Source organism: Lottia gigantea (assembly GCF_000327385.1).
Source record: "Lottia gigantea unplaced genomic scaffold LOTGIsca_77, whole genome shotgun sequence".
Lineage (NCBI taxonomy): Eukaryota > Metazoa > Mollusca > Gastropoda > Lottiidae > Lottia > Lottia gigantea.
In genome coordinates this window covers 802,161-809,425 of record NW_008710566.1, presented here as the reverse complement: position 1 = coordinate 809,425, position 7,265 = coordinate 802,161, and positions in this window count along the sequence as shown.

Below are 7,265 nucleotides of genomic sequence, written 5' to 3'. Positions count from 1 at the left end.
TGTCTTATCCGAACGACTAGACACTTTTTCTATGTCAGCCCCTCTTACCTACATCACTGACAGGGGAAACCAGGTTGAAAAAATCCGCAGGTATTATCTTGACCTATGCTGGGATTGAACCCTGGACCTTCAGGTTAGCGAGTAAGTGTCTAACTCACTGAGCCACCTCTGCTCCCTTAAAAAAAAGAGCTGTAGAAAGGTATGGTGTACAACTCCCATCTAATTTCTGATCTATTTATATATTTTAGTGGTGTCATCAAGTGATGGTAGTGTAGTAATATCTCGAGTAGAAACTGTTCCACACCATACCCTGTCCATCTCTCCATCAGAACAACACATTAAATACCGCAAGAAAACACCAAGCAAGTCTCTATGATTTTTTTGTAAATGATACTGGAGCTCTGCTTTTTATACGCCCACTTGATACTATTCATGCTCAAATCTAAAACTGTTACTTGAAGCTTTGTGTTCTTCATTTTGCTCAAGGCTGACCAATGGGCACCAGGAGACAGCAAACAACTTAGAGGTATATTAAGGAAGTGTCCAAAAAGTTGGGAACAGATGCTTTAAATCTCCAGAGATACAATTTGTGCATTTATTTTGAACTTTCATGTGAATTTTTCAGCGTCTTTAGAAGAGGAGACATTAAAACTACATCGTCGCACGTCGTATTTAATGGCCACAGCTAAAGATAGGTCTAATATAAATCAACAACAAACAGCAGTAGATCAGAATATACCCCAGCAGCAACAGCAACAACAGCAACAGCAACAACAGCAACAACAACAAACTGTTCAGGATGATACTCAGTAAGTTAGAGGATATTTTAGTGGGGGACAGGGTTTAACTGTGATGGTGGGGACAGGATTTGAATAGGACTTGAACGGGTGGGACAGGATTTGACAGGGAAGGGAGTTGAGTTGGATTGGGAGGGTTTGGGATAGGATTTGAATGTTTGGGAATAGAGTTGGATTGGGAAGAGGTTGGAACAGGATTTGAATGGGAGGGAATTGAGTTGGGTTGGGAAGAGGTTGGGACAGGATTTGAATGGGCGGGAATTGAGTTGGGTTGGGAAGAGGTTGGGACAGGATTTGAATGGGTGGGAATAGAGTTGGATTGGGAAAAGGTTGGGACAGGATTTGAATGGGAGGGAATTGAGTTGGGTTGGGAAAAGGTTGGGACAGGATTTGAATGGGTGGAAATAGAGTTGGATTGGGAAGAGGTTGGGACAGGATTTGAATGGGAGGGAATTGAGTTGGGTTGGGAAAAGGTTGGGACAGGATTTGAATGGGTGGAAATAGAGTTGGATTGGGAAGAGGTTGGCACAGGATTTGAATGGGAGGGAATTGAGTTGGGTTGGGAGAAGGTTGGGACAGGATTTGAATGGGTGGAAATAGAGTTGGATTGGGAAGAGGTTGGGACAGGATTTGAAATGATGGAAATAGAGATGGATTGGGAAGAGGTTGGAACAGGATTTGAATGGGTGGAAATAGAGTTGGATTGGGAAGAGGTTGGGACAGGATTTGAATTGGTTGGAATAGAGTTGGATTGGCAATAGGTTGTGAGAGGATTTCAAATGATGGGAATAGAGTTGGATTGGGAAAAGGTTGGGACAGGATTTGAATTGGTTGGAATAGAGTTGGATTGGGAAGAGGTTGGGACAGGATTTGAAATGATGGGAATAGAGATGGATTGGGAAGAGGTTGGAACAGGATTTGAATGGGTGGGAGTAGAGTTGGATTGGGAAGAGGTTGGGACAGGATTTGAAATGATGGGAATAGAGATGGATTGGGAAGAGGTTGGATTGGGAAGGGATGAGACAGGATTTGACTGAGAGTAAAATAATTGGATTGGGAAGGGGTTCTGACAGGCTTTGGGGAATAATTGGTGCTCAATTAATTTTGATGATTTGATGAAATATAAGTCTGTTATTTTGTTTCAGAACCCCACCTAACAAAAATATTAGCTTAAGAAAATTAAAGAATTTCTTCGGAGAGAAGGTAATTATTCATTTATTTATTGAAATAACATTAAGCTTTTAGGTCTATATAACTATATAGCAAATTTTAGATATTTAAGCTTTCAAGTTTATTAAAAACTATATAGAAATCTTTTATTGAGAGAACTTTAAGCTTTTAGGTCTATCAGAAACTATATACCACACTGAGATATATTTAAGCTTTCAGCTTTATTTAAAATTATATAGCAAATCTAGCAAGATAACATTAAGCTTTTAGGTCTATCAAAAAATAAAAAAAAACTATAGCGAATCGTTCATTGCAATATATTTAAGCTTTCAGTGGTAATATAAACTATTTAGCAAATCTTTCAATAAGCTTTCTTTCAAGCTTTTAGCAAGATTAAAAAAGGAATATCAAAGCCTTCTTTAAAATATTTGTATTTCTCATCACATAGCAAAACTATAACTTAATATATATTTCTATTGGTAATTTGGTATATTTAAGCTTATACATTTTCTGTCTTTTGCTTTTTTCTGAAGGAAAAACAGGAGGTTTGTATTATTCTCTTGTAATTTTGGCGTCAATGTCACAAAAACTTACTCATGTAGTCATCTGGATATATACTTTACCAGCTGATAAAGCTTAATTTCAGCTCTCTGCATAGTCATCTAAATATTTACTATACCAGCTGATAGAGCTCAATTACAACAATCTATATACTAGTACTATATATAGTTGTTTTAATATTTACTTTAGCACCTGATAGAGCTTAATTTCAGCTCTCTGTATAGTTGTCTTAAATATTTGGTTTCTCTAGCTGATAAAGCTTAATTCGATCTCTATTGTAATTAAAATGATTAATTTGCCAGCTGTTCAAGCTTAATTTCAGCTATCTGAAAGTCATTTGGATATTAACTTAATCAGCTGATAGAGCTTAATTTCAGCTCTCTGTATAGTTGTCTTAAATATTTGGCTTCTCTAGCTGATAAAGCTTAATTCGATCTCTATTTTTAATTAAAATAATTAATTTGCCAGCTGATCAAGCTTAATTTCTTTAAAGTCATTTAAAGTCAATCAGCTGATAGAGCTTGATTTCAGCTCTCTTTCATTTGTCAGAATTTGAATCTAGATTGTGTTTTTGTGACATTGGACTCCTAATTATTTGTTTTTTGTTAGTTAATGGGTATATACAGCACATTGCCTTGGCATTTTAAGATGTGGGAAATTTATGTTGTTTCATGGCACCAGTAATAAAATGTTTCTAAAATTTGATATTCTTGCCTGCCACAACATAGCTTTTATAGCCAATATGTAGCTTTTTTAGCCAAAAATTAGCTTTTTTCAGTCAACATATAGCTTTTTTTTAGCCAAAACCTAGTTTTTTTTAGCCAACACATAGCTTCTTTAGCCTACAAATAGCTTCTTTAGCCTACACATAGCTTCTTTAGCCTACACATAGCTCTTATAACCTACACATAGCTCTTATAACCTACACATAGCTCTTGTAGCCTACACATAGCTCTTGTAGCCTACACATAGCTCTTGTAGCCTACACATAGCTTCTTTAGCCTATGCATAGCTCTTATAGCCTACACATAGCTCTTATAATCTACACATAGCTTCTTTAGCCTACACATAGCTTTATAACCTACACATAGCTTTATAATCTACACATGGCTCTTATAACCTACACATAGCTTTTTTTAGCCAATACATAGTTCTACACATGTAGCCTATACCTAGCTTTCATAGCCAGCATATAGCTTTCTTATTGTCACAGTTTTTAGTATACTATAGTTATTTTTGTTAAAAGGTTGAAGGTTGACTTGGTGCTGATTTGGGCCTTATCAAGGTTTCTTGATTTTTGATTTTCAAAATAGGAAACCTTATTTTTCTGCAAAATTTTGTGAATCTTAACAGAGATCTCAATTTGTTTTTTTTTTTTTTTAATTTTGGTTCCTGGGCACATCTATTTGGCATGTAATAAAAAGTTGTTTTCATCCAACTCTTTAAGTTAAAGGGATTGTAAAGATAGCACTTATTTGCGCCACTTCACTTAGACGTCTGTGGTTCCTGCAATTCCACAAAAAGAGGTGTTTAATGATATCACTTATCACAAATGCTTTATAGGCCCTTTGCAATTAGTGACTTGATCAAACACTTAATTTTAGTGCAAAAACCACAGATGTCTGATTGAAAATTGGAATAGTGCAAATTGATGATATCAGTGTACTGGATACACATAAAAAAATTAGAAAACCTCTTTACAATCCCTTTAAGAATAAAGTAAGAAAGATTTAGTATTCCTTGAATTTGAGGGAAAAGAAGAGATACTGTAAGATTTGCTTTGCTCTGCTCATGTCAACTGCAATCCAACGAGTGTTTTTATTTGCTAGTGCTCCTGTAGTTTAGTGTGTGAGGTTCCCATGCAACCCAAGTTCGTATTTAAATAATAATCATATATATATCACTCTACAATTGATATACATGACTGTATTGAGCACTATTTTTTAACTATGAAAATATTATATTTAAATGATAATTATTTATTTCTATTGATCAGACCCCCAGTATTTTGGAAGCTACAGAGCCTCAAGAACCACCAGAAAGCCCTCTACCCCATGTTACGAAAGAGGGTTTGTTACTATCCAAAACAGCTGTTACAGATGGAAAGGTAAGTGTATTGGTTCCATATTTGTTACCTTCCTTATCACCGGCCTGGGATCGAGCAAGATTACCCGCGGAACTTAAGAATATCACTAAGCGGAGGAAAAGAAACCAACCGGGATTCCCTCAGTAGCGGCGAGCGAAGCGGGGAAAAGCCCATCGCCGAATCCCCCCGTCGGACTTTGGCGGCTTGGGGACTGTGTAGGACATAAAAGACATTTTTATATCATGTGTGCTAAATAAGATACAGAAAAAAAAGGATGTAAAATTCCATTTTTTTCATATGTGTGCTCAGAACAGTACCACATAAATCTTGGTTTTATTTCATTTGTGCTCAATAAGATTCTGAACAGTAGGGCATTAAACTCCATTTTGATCTATTGTGCTGATAAGCTGAGAAGTAAGATGTAAATCTCCATTTTTATACACCCACATCTCTCTGTGTGGATGTATATTGTTGGCACCCCTGTGGGTCCGTCGATCCGTCCGTCTGTCAACAGAACAGAACAGTACCACATAAATCTTGGTTTTATTTCATTTGTGCTCAATAAGATTCTGAACAGTAGGGCATTAAACTCCATTTTGATCTATTGTGCTGATAAGCTGAGAAGTAAGATGTAAATCTCCATTTTTATACACCCACATCTCTCTGTGTGGATGTATATTGTTGGCACCCCTGTGGGTCCGTCGATCCGTCCGTCTGTCAACATTTGCTTGTAAACGCTCTAAAAACTAGATTTTTTGATGGAATCAAATGAAATTCGGTATGTGTATACATATTCATAAAACAAAGATCAAGTTCGAATTTGAGCTATTTTCACTGTTAGAAGCAGAGTTATTGCCCTTGCCCCAAAATCTTGAATATTTACCATCCGTATACCGTGGTGGGCGTATATGGCTTTGGTCCACTATCTTATTTCATGAAATTCAATGAGTGTACAACATTGATGGTATCATGACAAAATTTGCCTAATTGCCAACTGCAAAGCACTGCTGTGAAATAACCTCTAATATTATTTTACTATTTGTGTATTTTAGAAATCAAGTGATAGATCTTGGAAGCCATTATGGGTGGTATTACGAGGACATGCTTTATATCTTTGTAAAGACAAGAAAGAGGGATCGGTAAGTTTTAACCCTTCGAACACCAAGTGTAACAAAAAATACAAACTTGTATACTTTGGTTTCAGTTCCTAAAAAATCTTTTGATCATTTATATTAATATATTATATAATATGCTGAAAGTAATTATTGTTATTTCACTAACTTATATAAAATATGCCGAAAGTAATAATTGTTATTTCACTTACTTTTATATAAAATATGCCAAAAGTAATAATTGTTATTTCACTTACTTTTATATAAAATATGCCAAAAGTAATAATTGTTATTTCACTTACTTTTATATAAAATATGCCAAAAGTAATAATTGTTATTTCACTTACTTTTATATAAAATATGCCAAAAGTAATAATTGTTATTTCACTTACTTTTATATAAAATATGCCAAAAGTAATAATTGTTATTTCACTTACTTTTATATAAAATATGCCAAAAGTAATAATTGTTATTTCACTTACTTTTATATAAAATATGCCGAAAGTAATTATTGTTATTTCACTAACTTATATAAAATATGCCGAAAGTAATAATTGTTATTTCACTTACTTTTATATAAAATATGCCGAAAGTAATAATTGTTATTTCACTTACTTTTATATAAAATATGCTGAAAGTAATTATTGTAATTTCACTTACTTTTATATAAAATATGCCGAAAGTAATTATTGTAATTTCACTTACTTTTATATAAAATATGCTGAAAGTAATTATTGTTATTTCACTAACTTTTATATATAATATGCTGAAAGTAATTATTGTTATTTCACTAACTTATATAAAATATGCCGAAAGTAATAATTGTTATTTCACTTACTTTTATATAAAATATGCTGAAAGTAATTATTGTAATTTCACTTACTTTTATATAAAATATGCTGAAAGTAATTATTGTAATTTCACTAACTTATATATATAATATGCCGAAAGTAATTATTGTAATTTCACTAACTTATATATATAATATGCCGAAAGTAATTATTGTAATTTCACTAACTTATATATATAATATGCCGAAAGTAATTATTGTAATTTCACTAACTTATATATATAATATGCCGAAAGTAATTATTGTTATTTCACTAACTTATATAAGATATGCCGAAAGTAATAATTGTTATTTCACTTACTTTTATATAAGATATGCCGAAAGTAATAATTGTTATTTCACTTACTTTTATATAAAATATGCCGAAAGTAATAATTGTTATTTCACTTACTTTTATATAAAATATGCTGAAAGTAATTATTGTAATTTCACTAACTTATATAAAATATGCCGAAAGTAATAATTGTTATTTCACTTACTTTTATATAAAATATGCCGAAAGTAATAATTGTTATTTCACTTACTTTTATATAAAATATGCTGAAAGTAATTATTGTAATTTCACTTACTTTTATATAAAATATGCCGAAAGTAATTATTGTAATTTCACTTACTTTTATATAAAATATGCTGAAAGTAATTATTGTTATTTCACTAACTTTTATATATAATATGCTGAAAGTAATTAT